At 32.5% G+C, this 12,951-nt stretch overlaps 1 pseudogene; it reads left to right on the top strand.

The window, feature by feature from the left end:
• Nucleotides 1–2,818: 2,818 nt before the first annotated feature.
• On the top strand, nucleotides 2,819–5,163 carry LOC113724361 (two-component response regulator ORR3-like; annotated as a pseudogene).
• Nucleotides 5,164–12,951: the final 7,788 nt, after the last annotated feature.

A 12,951-nucleotide genomic window follows, 5' to 3' on the forward strand; every position in this document is an offset into this window, starting at 1 on the left:
AGATTTCCAATGCATCAAGAATCATCCAATTTGGAGCTTTGTGGACCGAGAAATGACCAAAAAATCCTCGACTGATCAAAACTCTTTTTCAGCTTTCGACCATGAAATTGCACTTCTGTATTTCAACTTTTGACAAGGAAAACGGCTGAACTAGACTTCGATGTCTACACACCAAATGTAGATCTATCTATTAGCTTCAAAATGGTTGAAGAATCAATGCAATCCAATACTTGTAGCTCAATATATAGTGGAAATACTAAAAGGTGTCAAAGCTGGAAAACTTGCTTCTTGTGTTCTTGATTGCATTTTCTCTCTTGCACTTCATATTCTTTTTTATCACTTCAAACTATCATCCATCATCTAATTCTCTTCTCAATTCATGCTATTTGATGATTGAATCATTAAACCTATAAAAATATGAAATTTGCACCATTAAAATCCATAAAAATGTAATTTTTACCACTTCAACCACAAAATATATATATTTTCACTAGAAACTTAGTTAATTAACTATAAAAGTAGTTAAAACACACCAAAACTAACTAATAAAACATACTTAAAACATGTAAAATATACACTTATCAATTATTCTAGGGTTTAGCAAATAAGTCAAAATGGAATGTTAACTCATTTTCAATGTTTGGTATAATCAATATTTAAATGTTTGAATGGAATATACTAAATACAAATTTGACTTAACTACCCTATATTAGTTTATAGGAAATAACATGTCTTATTAATTTCTTTATTTTTCTATAATAGTATTTGTCTATTTACATGAAATTTTGATATTTTTACTTCAAAAATAAGTGAGAATTGATATCAAAATTCTTCAATTATAATACTTGATTCATTTTAATATATATATTTTTAAGTTAAAATTGTTCATTTATTGGCAATATAATTAGCAACATGAAATATTAATTAAATGAAGCCAAACAATTATAATTTATTTTAAACATTTCAATTTTGATAATATTCAAAAAAAATTCTTGTACAATTGTTCAGAAGTCAAAGAATACAGTATCATAAAACATTCATTTCCTAGTATAAAAAAAATATTTAAATACAAGAAAATTAACTATTATAAAAAAATTATATTCAAATATTAATTGAACTTACAAATAGTTTAAGATATCATGATGCAATGTAAAATTTATAATGATAAATTTGACATTCTACTATTTAGGCATTGTAGGGTGAAGATGGAAAGGACTTTCCCCATATTTTTTTGAGGAATGGAATTTCAAGAAAAAGTTGGAATGAACATTCCAGAAGGAAAAAGCTTTTCCAGTTAAATGAACAATACCAGATGCAAAAATGGAATGGACTAGTTGGAAAGGTGTTTCCTTTCCATGCCATTCCTATATAGCAACCGAAGGAAAAGTAATAAAGTTTGCTATGGTCTTAAGATCTTTTAATTCACTTAACAAATTTGACCTAATGGACAAAATTGTCCTTTTAATTTTTCCTTTTAATTTTATTATTCTAACGCCTAATATTTGCTCGTATCATTAGCCGCACTTGAGATAGAGATCTTGGTTTTAATTTATTTGCCCCCTCTCTCTCCCCCTTCCTCCCACTTTTTAAATTTCACTCATTCCCTACTAAAAAAATATTTTAGAAAAAATACCATGAAAAGAGAAATTGATATAGTTAGAGGGTACAATTTGGCTCACATGCAGTGTTAAAAGCGCAAGTGCTGTTCAAACTTTATATCATTTCTTAAAGATATGTTTACTTTCCTAGTTCTCAGACTCTTGATGCAGATTAATGATACTAGCTTAGGTAATGTCACCCGGAAACATATAACAAAAAGAAACAAACAGAGATTATTGTTTCCTTTTCTAGTTCTCAGACTCTTAATGCAGATTACAGATGCTAACTTAGGTAATGTCACCCGAAAACATGCAAAGAAAAATAAACAGAGATAAAGAGAAGCGACTAAAATCGGCAAGGAAATTAATATCAAAGAATCCATCCTTTTATATGCCGTCAGTCAAAATATTTTCGTTTAAACTTCTCGATCCAAATAGATGACAAATAATCTCTGCTCAAAATTAATGTCTTTTTACACGTATAGAATGCATCTTGATTTGCTATTACATGAAAAAAAAAATCATTAAATCGAGAGTATTTGAAAAATCTTTATAACCAAAAGAATACCCAAGGGTTTTGACATGAAATAGATGAAAAATAGTTGGTCTACATATGAAAATGAAAAATTTAATACCAGTAATGCACTCTTCAGATATGTTTATCAAATCATTGCCGTACCCTAGCTCATGCCTATGCTAGTACAATCCTGAACTGAAGAATTTGAACCAACAAATTATTTTATACTGGAGTTTTACTTACCGTTCCTACCAGTAACCACTATGTGTCCTAATTTACTACATCTAAGCACGTGCATGGGGGGGGGGGTGGTTTTATTTTCTAGTAATGTTAAACAAAATATCAAGAGTCAATAAGGTGATAAGGAATACAAATATGATCTTCCCTTGAACAAAAGGCCAACCCGATCTTCATATCAAAGTCTACAGTTAAAAAATTAATCTGATTCAATGATATTATAATGTGAAGCTTCTTTGCTTCTTCACCAATTCAAAAATCAACTGAGGAGATCCCAGAGATTCTGATTGATATCTGGTCCGATCTCTCTTTCCAAACTGATTGATATCTGTCAATATTTTCTGTATCTCCTCCATCCAATCCCCCCTAATGGGACCTAATATAACCACACTACCATCACCTATCCTTCATTCTTCATTCTGATTTTCAATCCTAACTTTTTGGGTTTCTCTATATTGTTTGAACAATGGGAGCAGTAGTAACAGATTCTCAGTTTCATGTTCTAGCAGTTGATGACAGCATCATTGACAGAAAGTTGATTGAGAGGCTCCTCAAGACTTCTTCTTATCAAGGTATTTCTCTTTTGTAATTATTTTTTTTTCCAACGACAATTAACTTCTCAGGCTTCAATAACATCCTTGCTTTCTAATTGTCCACATGAAGTGTGCACAAGATCAGAATCAATCGGAAAAAGCCATTTATAAGGAAAACATTTTTAAGCCAATCATCATAGATGCTGAAGAAAACAATTTCTGTTCTGTAGCTTTTAGTATTAGTTACCAAATTTCCTAAACTTCAAGGATGCGTGGAACGGTAGCTGAAGCCCACTTCACAATATTTAAGAAAATCCAGTAGGTGAACCTCCAAGGCACCCTACATTCCCTTCCGAGGCTCAAATTTTAGCTTCAGCTGTTCTTTCAACCGGTAAAGAACGTATCAGAGCAGCTACTTCTTCAGTGTTTTTCTCAATTGGCCAGCTGCCCTACACGTTTGTGCCAGCCCAAATACTTGCATGCATAACCCAGAAAAAGGCAAACATCAAATTGATGCCCAGTGAATAAATCCCAGATCAGCATCCTCTTTTTCCTTCATCTTCATCTTGAATTTTACATGTAGGTTGTGTAAAGTTTGGCAAAGATTAAGGTTCTTGGTTAAAATGCGGCTTGCAGTGTTGACGGCTGCAAACTTTAAAGTCTTGGTGGTAACCAACAGCGCAAGAGGTGTTGGCAAGTGAATAACCAATTTAATTTTTGTTATTCACTGGTTTTACGTGATTTGCAGTTACAGCTGTTGATTCTGGAAGTAAGGCTCTTGAGTTGTTGGGCTTACTTGATGATGAAAAGGCAAATGGCTGCAGCACTGAACAACATGTAAGATTTTTTTTCTTTAACTCTTTGATATGTGTTTAGCTTTAAAGAATATTTAATGAATTATATGTTGTAATTTTTGGCTCAATTTTTTAATTCCATTGTACCATGACAGGTTTTGGAAGTGAATCTGATCATCACTGATTATTGCATGCCGGGAATGACAGGTTATGATCTGTTGAGAAAGATCAAGGTGAGCAAACCTTTTTTTTTCAAAGGAGTATGTCTTTGATTATATCATTTTTTTTGTTTTATTTGACACTTTTAGATTTTAATTATCCAATGATTAATACTTAAATAAGAAAACACGAACCTTCAAGCAAAGTCTACACTAGTTGCTAATTAATGGTGTCAAATTTTACCTTAAAGGACTCACAAATTAATATTTTTGTTCTTGTAATAGGAGACAAAAAAACATTTTCTTTCACGATCCAGTAAACATAAATCAACACATAATGATCTTCTACGTGACATATTACAGGATATACTCGTGTAATTGTTGATTTAGCTAATCGTTATGTATACATTCTAATACTAATTAGATCTCTTTTTAAAAAAAAATTCCTATAAGGGAGGGGTGGAATTTTAAAAAAGGGAAGGAAACAGAGGGATTTCTAATTTTTAAAATCTCAGTTTTAGCACTAGACCAATACCTCTTGGGTCCAATATTAATTAGATCAAGAAAAATGGATTAGCTGTAAGTCTCAAGCCAAGTAGATAATCATTGATTGTTAGGCCTGTGATGTTTCTCCCACAAAACCTTTTTGAAAGAAGGTTTATTTTCTCACAAAAGTGTGCAAATTGCAATGATAGGTGTGTTTAGTCAACTTAGTTTTTAATAAAAGTTATTGTACCCTGTTGTGATAAAGGATGCAGTGCATGTTGTCTTGAATTAATAATTATCTGGTAAACCATCCTGTGATGTATGACTTCTAACAAACCAAAGGTAAGGTTGTATGTTCAATGTTTCCGAAATAAATAATCACAGTCCAATTAAAATATATATCTTGCTAAAAAAGAAAAAATAATACATTTCTTCATTAAGAAATAAATTATGGGATTTGTAGATTAGTTACTAATTAAAAATTTGCAGGAATCTTCGTCATTGAAGGACATCCCAGTGGTAATAATGTCTTCTGAGAACGTTCCTTCAAGGATTAGCAGATGCTTGGAAGATGGGGCATATGATTTCTTCCTTAAACCAGTCAAACAATCAGATGTGAATAAGCTCAGACCCCATTTGTTGCGAGGAAAAGCAAGGGAATCAGTAAAAGATCAAGAACAACTGCAGCAGCCGCCTACCCCAACTTCCAAGAGAAAAATTATAGAAGAGTCTCTCTTACCTGAGCCTACAAGAACTAGATTTCAATAAGAGCATTTGAAGATAATCCTAACACCAGAAAAAGAAGAAAAAATTTCCCTTTCTATTTTGTTCAAGAAATAGTTAGATTTATATAGTATAAATAGACAGGTAATTCTTTTAGGAACATGAACTTATTATAAACTTCTACTCTAAATTTACTACTAATAGTACATCAATGATTTTTTTTTTTTCAAATTCTAGTGTAACTTCCTCAGATTTCTTTAATTTTTTTGGTATTATTTTAATTCTAGCACATTGTTGGACTTTGACACTCATAAAATGACTTTGCTGAAGAAATGATATAGCAACCGATGAGTAATGAGTTGAAATAAAATTAAAAAAATTGAAGATACAGCACTTAAGAAATGCATAATTGAAGATGGAAAAAGTTTATATGCATTGACAGAACTTGGGGATGGCGGAGAGAGCTCCCCACCCCCTAAGTTTGAAAATTTAGTTTTTCTCTTTTGAAAAATTGAAGTTTTTAAGAGATTTTTTTTGTAAATTTAAACTTTTGCCCCTGCAAAAAGAATTACAATATTTCAGGTCATACACTTAATTTTTAGTTGAATTAAAGTTTCGTTTATGTTAATACGAATTGGCTTTGCTTAAGATAATTGAGTGTTTGTCCTTTTTGCTGCACAAAAAAACCTTCTTTTTTTTTTCTCTTGATTCAGTGTGATATAAGAAGAAAGTTCCTGGGTTATTGACCAGTGATGACAAGAAATTTTTAAGTTTTAACACAAATTTCAGAGATCAATTGCTTTTTCTTTATTCTCTTTTTTTTTTTTAGAGCGAATTCAAAGTTTACGACTAAATTTCTTATGAATGGTTAGTTATGTGACTTGTATAGGAGTGATCATGTGTATAGTTATTAATCTACTTTGACCTGAACTTTAAGAAACAGTAAGCATATCTTAGTAGTAGATAATAGGAAAATGTTGTGCGAAAGGACATGCTAATGTAGTTAATTAATGAAAAAGTATGGTTCTCCAAAATAGAGATATAATTAGCTTATTCACTTGTAATAGAAAGAAAAATAAAAGAAATATTGTGGCTATAAAAGAAATATTGGCTTGTTCACTTTTAATAGAGGTGTTTCCTTTTAATCATGTACTCTTAGAAAATTTTTGTAATAAACAGGTAGGGATCTATGTCCAACCTCCACCAGATAGGGGTTTATGTCCAACCCCCATCATTTCCAAGTGGTTTTTCAATCAAAAAAAAGAGTAATATTGTGACTTAAGAACACATTTTATTCTTTTTGATGGCTCCAAAATGCATGATGAACAACAAAATTTGTATGCATTTAACCTGGAAATTATATGAAATTACCAAATAAATTATAGGATATAGTATCTGTCGTTTCTTGACAGAGTTTTAAAGGATACCTAACCAAGAAAAGCGAAGAGAAGTTGAGAATTCTTTTGCGCTGACTGCTAATGCAGTTGCATACAGTCGATCTGTAACCAGTTTTGCTGGAAGTTTTTAGGAAATTTATCCACATCTAGAAATGTTAATTATGTGACTTAGATTTTCAAGTTAAGAATTTTTAATTATCAAATCAGTTAAAACCCAATTATCTCGATTTTACCGCAAGTATACGGATCAAACGAGTATAGTGATAAATAGGGTCGATCCCACAAAAAAAATTTGTTAATTACCGTTAGCATTTGAACTCCTTTATTATTTAGACCATCTCAAGTAAAGAAAGTAAATTTACTCTATTAACATGCAAGAAAAGTGATAAAAACAACTAAGATGTTCTTAGGGTCATGGATTTACCAACTACTTTTGCAAATGAAATTATCAGTTAATTGAGCTATTTATTTTGATTAGTAATGGTGTCATTTTTAATTATATGTGATATATGTTTTTGCCCATATACCTATCATACTTATAACTACTCCATACCCATTAACACGATATGAAACTAGTTGTAGATTCATTACCCTATATTAGTGAGTTAATCCCCCAGGTTTAACACTTCCATGAACTAACATTGAATCACAATGGTAATTGTTGAAACAATACCTTCAAATAATCACAATTAATTGATCCAAATTAATTATGATTGTAATAATAAAAGTGCAAAATAACTTTCTCAAGAAATAAGTTCAAATAACCATGAAAATTTTCCTTAACAATCATAGAAGTTCATCCACTCCCTTGGTTTACAAACTACAAACTCTCCATCTTCATCTTCAACTTCATCTATGTCTAGCTACATATAAGGATTAGATGAAACTAACTATACTAAGTTATACTACACTAATGAATCAGGAAGTTCTAATGAAAGACTTCATTATTGTGTAATTCTCTAGACTCCAAAGTTATGCAAAAATATGTCTTGAAGGGACTATTTATAGAAGATTAAATTTCCAATCAATCATATTAAAGTTAGTGCAACTTGGTTCTTAAATTGCCAAAAGTTGATTCTTGAAATCTCCATGATCTCCTTGGTAGTTCCCACCAAATTGATCAGAAAAATGGTCCAGAATGGTTATATGAACAGAGTGCAAGTCACAGAGCAAGTTGTAGAGCCGAAACCAAGGATCCGCGAGGTAGAAATGCAAGGTAGGTTCGCATTTCAGGTCACGTTTCCCCTTCTCTTGCAAGTTCTACACTTTTTGATCAATCTTAAACATTGTTCTATTTTTTCATCAAGTATAACTGTAAATTTCTTGATGATGGAAATTGAACTAACTCTTGAATAAAACATGAAATTTGTAGATAATTGAATTATCTTTCCAATGCATTAAGAATCATTACATTTGGATCTTTGTAGACTGAGAAATGATGGAAATACCCCTAACTAGTCAGTAACATGATAGTTTTTCAGTTTTTTTACCATGAAAACACATGAACTGGAATTTGACATCCTCATAAGAAATCTAGTCCTATGTTTTAGGTTCAAAATGGTTCAAGAATCATCTCAATCCATTGCTTGTAATTCAAGTTATAGCTAAAATCCCAAAAGGTGGCAAAATTGTCAAACTTTTCTTCTTTTGAACTTGATTGCATTTCATCTTTTGAACATATTACTCTTCATGCTCACTTAAATCACTTCAAATCATTGAGAATCATCCAAATATCTTCTCATTTTAACTCCGTTTGATGATTGAATCATTAAATCCTATAAAAACATAAAGTTTAAGCCACTTCAATCCATAAAAATGCAATTTTTCACATTTAAAATACAACATGTAAAATTTATTCGAAACCTAGTTATTTAACTATAAAAATAACTAATCATCAATCATTAAATCCTATAAAAACATAAAGTTTAAACCACTCCAATCCATAAAAATGCAATTTTTCACATTTAAAATACAACATGTAAAATTCATTAGAAACCTAGTTATTTAGCTATAAAAATAACTAAAACATACCAAAATCTAGGTAATAAAACACATGTAAAACAAAAAAAAATACGCACTTATCAAATTCTCTCGTACTTGAATCATTGCTTGTTCTCAACCAATAAGAAATACAAACCATAATCAATGATTCAAAATTTTGAAATAATAAATATGCACCATTGCAATCAATTTATCGAAACAAGAAAAACAACCATTATGCAATCATTCATTTATCCTCAAGTACTTATAATATCAATTAAAAGAGAGATAATTATATCATAATTTCAACTAGTTTAATTCAATTTCTCATCCTCACCCAATTTCGCAAGTTAAGTGACTCATATAGCTGATAAGTAGATTCCTAATCCCATGACCATCTTCTTTTCAATCTAAAAGAGGGCTTTATTCATAGATATACAAATACTTATCATGTAGTGAAGTTGCCTTTTGATTCAAGAATCAACATTTTTAGATGAAAATCCTCGGTTACTCAACAATTTATATTCTAAGTTGCTTTGCATACTTTTAATTCAAGGACCATTTTATGCAAAAGTCGATATTTGTAAATGAAGACTCGGGTAACTAAGCACAAGAACCATTTGAGTAGAACAACTCTTATTCTTCTCTTTTTTTCTTTTTTTCCTCACTTTCTTTTTTGCCTCTTTTTTTAATCGAAAGTAAAGATAATAAATAAACATTCCCTCAAAAAAAAAATCATAGGATAAGTATTGCATTTATTGACCACATTTATAACTCAACTATGTAAAATCAAGTAAAGAAGAGAAGAAATTTCATCAAACATGCAAAATTTAGACATAATTTTTCCCACTTTATAAGACATGATTTCCTAAAAATGTAAAAAACCTAATCACATAATAGCTATTTCCAAATTAAAGGAGAAATGAATTCTTATGGCCACATATATTTATTTCAAAAGTAAAACGAATTTGAATTATTAACGGTGTGGAACACATTGCCCTTTTGGATGAAAATGAAAATTTTTTTAAAATTTTGGGGCAATTTTAAAATTTTGGACAAGTTTTTAAAAAATTTTCGTAGAGTTTCCCTTAATCTGAACGAAACTCCCTTCCATCAAACTCAAATTTGAAAGAATTGAAAGCATAATAAAAATTCCAAACTCAACTCCAATTTTTCCAACTAATTATCAATCACATATATAATCTCAAGTTTTTTCCTCCACACTTTCAAATGCACATAGTCCTCAATGTATATAGAAGGAAAAATGAGACAAAGAAAGGAATACTCCCTTACTGACGTGATTGAAGTGTTTACAACCATGAAGTTCACGAACCATTCTTTGCAATTATACAAATACTGCATTTATATCAAAATAGGAAAGTTCATGAGTTTCATTTGTGACCATTAGGAATGAAAAGCTTGAAAAATACAAAAGTTCGAGTCATACAAAAGTGACAAAGGCATGAAGAATCTTCACGAATAATGGCTTGCCTTTGTCTTGTATTGCACCTGTCGCGTCCCACTTTTTAATAAAATAAAATTAAGTTGGTTTAGGAAAGTGAATTTTGATTTACAAGGGAAAATGAAGAAAAATATGGGTCTAATGGGACATGAAAATGCGACGATTTGACCCAAAATATAGTTTTAAAAAGGGTTTATTGAAAAAAATGGAGTCGCCACTTGGTATAGAGTTAGGGTGTACCAAGTCACCCAAAAAGTGATTTTTTGGAAAAGAAAAATAAACAAACCCTTTTTAAAGAATTTTTAGGTCTACGTAACCAAAGAAAGGGATCGGGGTCACATTTGATAAGGGAGAAGGCAAAGGCAAAGCCTAAGGCACTCCCTTACCCTAACCAAAGCTAGTTGCGTGACTTAACCCTACTTTTTCTAATTCTTCTACCCAAAATATGCATTGCATGTTGGATGTGACTAATGGATATGAAAAGGAAAGAAAAATGCAATCCTAAATCAAAAATGTCTCTTATGAGGCTTTTTGGTCCCAACCACATGAGTTGTGATGGCCAATAAGGAAAGCCCTTATAGAGGTCATGGATAATGCAAATGAGGACTCAAGTATGAGTGTAAGTGTGCAAATGTAAGAAAAGTGCAAGTGTGCCAATTGAGAAAATAAAGGTGTGCGAATGGATGAAAATATAGTATAATGGTAGTAAGTGCCTATAAGTGTAACTGGGTGCAATTTGTGAGGTAGAAAATAAATAAAAGAAAGAGAATGTGCGAACATGGCATGTGGATGGCGAAAAATATAAGTAGTGAGAAAATGTGGATAAAAAGGTGAAGAGGTGATATGATAGAAATGAAAGTGTATGAACCTAGAGGAATGCATCAAGTCGGGTACGGGAATGACTCCTAACTTCACGACTTTAATTTTTCCTTTGATTAGAAGGAAGAACTAGCGTGCTAAGGCTATTTTGTAGCCACACTCGCTCGTTTCCCTTACCAAAAGGGGACTCTCAAGCAAATGTACCCTATAACTGTGACGCCCCACATCTCCCTAAGGCGAACCAAAGGGTATCCGCGGACGCCTGCCCAACTCTCGCCAGGACTCAAGCAATTCCATTCAATTTAAAACCGAACTAAACATTTCGAAGAGAGCAACATGAATACAAATAATGCGGAAGCGTTCAAGTTTAACAAGTCACTTAACATGTAACCAGTACATCGGTAATCATAATACGACTTAAATTCTAAATACACGTCAGGGCCCAAATTTTTACATTTCAATTCCAAAAGTACAACCCAAACCAGGGCCTAGTCAAAATATAGTAGGAATCTTAAACAAAAGTACAACGAAGGGTTTCTCCATACTTCTCCGAGATTCGGTCCTGTTAAGGAAAACAAATCTACAGGGTGAGAAAAATGTTCGTGAGGGCAAGAACACACATGCAAGCATATTGCTCAAATAACAATCTCAATTACAAGTCAAACAATAATACTGCAACAATTAACAATTCGAGCGGAAAAAGTAAACAGAAACAATTCAAGGATATAGTAGCTCTCAGGAGTTGGGTTCCACTTGCACGAGCAATAACCTCCACGAATTGACACTCCGTCAATCGGGTAGGTTTAGTCTGTAGAACTCCACTTAACCTGTCCCCTTTCACCTTACATACCCCTGTATCGGGCCCGCCTGTCATTAATTTGTGGCGATACTATTCGAGTATGCCAAGCAAGACCTCTCATTAGGTCAAGCTTATATATCTCATGGTTCACCAAGGTCCCCGACCAAGCCCATGCCGGCTCGAGTCCAAGGTCGGCCAATGAGATTTGGGCGTCCCCCATGTGCACTTGTGTGTCGAGGAGATTCACTCCAACGACGTATGCAGCTAGCATACCAATACATTTCATTCATTCAATACATTTCAGTCATTCATTCAAGGCATTTCAATCAATCATTCAATGCATTTCAATCGCTAAAATTTCATGGTTGTAGTTTCTTATAAGGCCCTACAAACCTTGGTTGTAGTTTCTTATAAGATCACTCCCAGGTTTTGTCCCAAACCAGTCCAAGTATTACGGTTTTTCCAAAACAGGGCAGCCCTCTTGTTTTGGTCACAACTCAGTCAATTTAACTCAGAATGGGGCATGGTTTATGTCGTTGAAAAATACATTCATAGGGCTATAATATCACAGAAGAAATCATTCAAAATTTGGCACCCAACTAGTTCAAAATCGGGCATCAATTTGCTGCCATATCACTTCATTCCAGTTGAACAGAGCAATAGGACAGCGATCTTAAAACGTTTGGTTCGGCTCACTCACAAAGAATCAGAATGTGAATTTTATCTCAAATTAATGCCTGGAATGTCTAGTTTCCAACGCCACCAACGGCACATGATTTCGACATCCGAGGACAGAGTTATGGTCGAAACACCACCGCTGGTCAGAGCCATACGGGAACAGTTTCCAGATTTGCTAGTTTCACAAAAAAAATTCATTTGCCCAACCAATTCTCATTATTTTTCAATGAAATTTTTCACACATCTAATACGTCATATAAACATCAGATTCAATCCATTAGATCATTAAAATTTGGCCTTAAAATGGCCGAACAAGGCAGGGGCAAAATCGGAAACTTTTGCTCCTTGCACCCAAAGAAGTTTCTATCAATTACACACCATTAATCCATCATTTTAACCACTAAACCAACAATATATCCACTATCAATCATCAAATCAGCAACAACCCAAGAGTGGGAGTTCATAGAGCCCACTTTCACATTTTTCCAACAATATCAAGTCATCTACTTACATGCAAGTACTTAGAGATGCATATATACTACTATAAATCAAGTTTAAGGTGATGCATCATGTTATACCTTCTTAATGTACTAGATCAGAATTTTTGTCCCTCAAAATGCTCCAAGAAATCGTGATTTCCAGCACCCTTTTGCAGCTCAAAATGATCTCCTAGTGTTAAGTTAAGTATGGTGCAAGTTTGGTTGAATTTGGAGATGTTTTGGTGGTAGTTTGAGTAAGAAATTTTTGGAACAATGGAGTTAGAGAGGGAG

Source organism: Coffea arabica, chromosome 2c (assembly GCF_036785885.1).
Source record: "Coffea arabica cultivar ET-39 chromosome 2c, Coffea Arabica ET-39 HiFi, whole genome shotgun sequence".
NCBI lineage: Eukaryota > Viridiplantae > Streptophyta > Magnoliopsida > Gentianales > Rubiaceae > Coffea > Coffea arabica.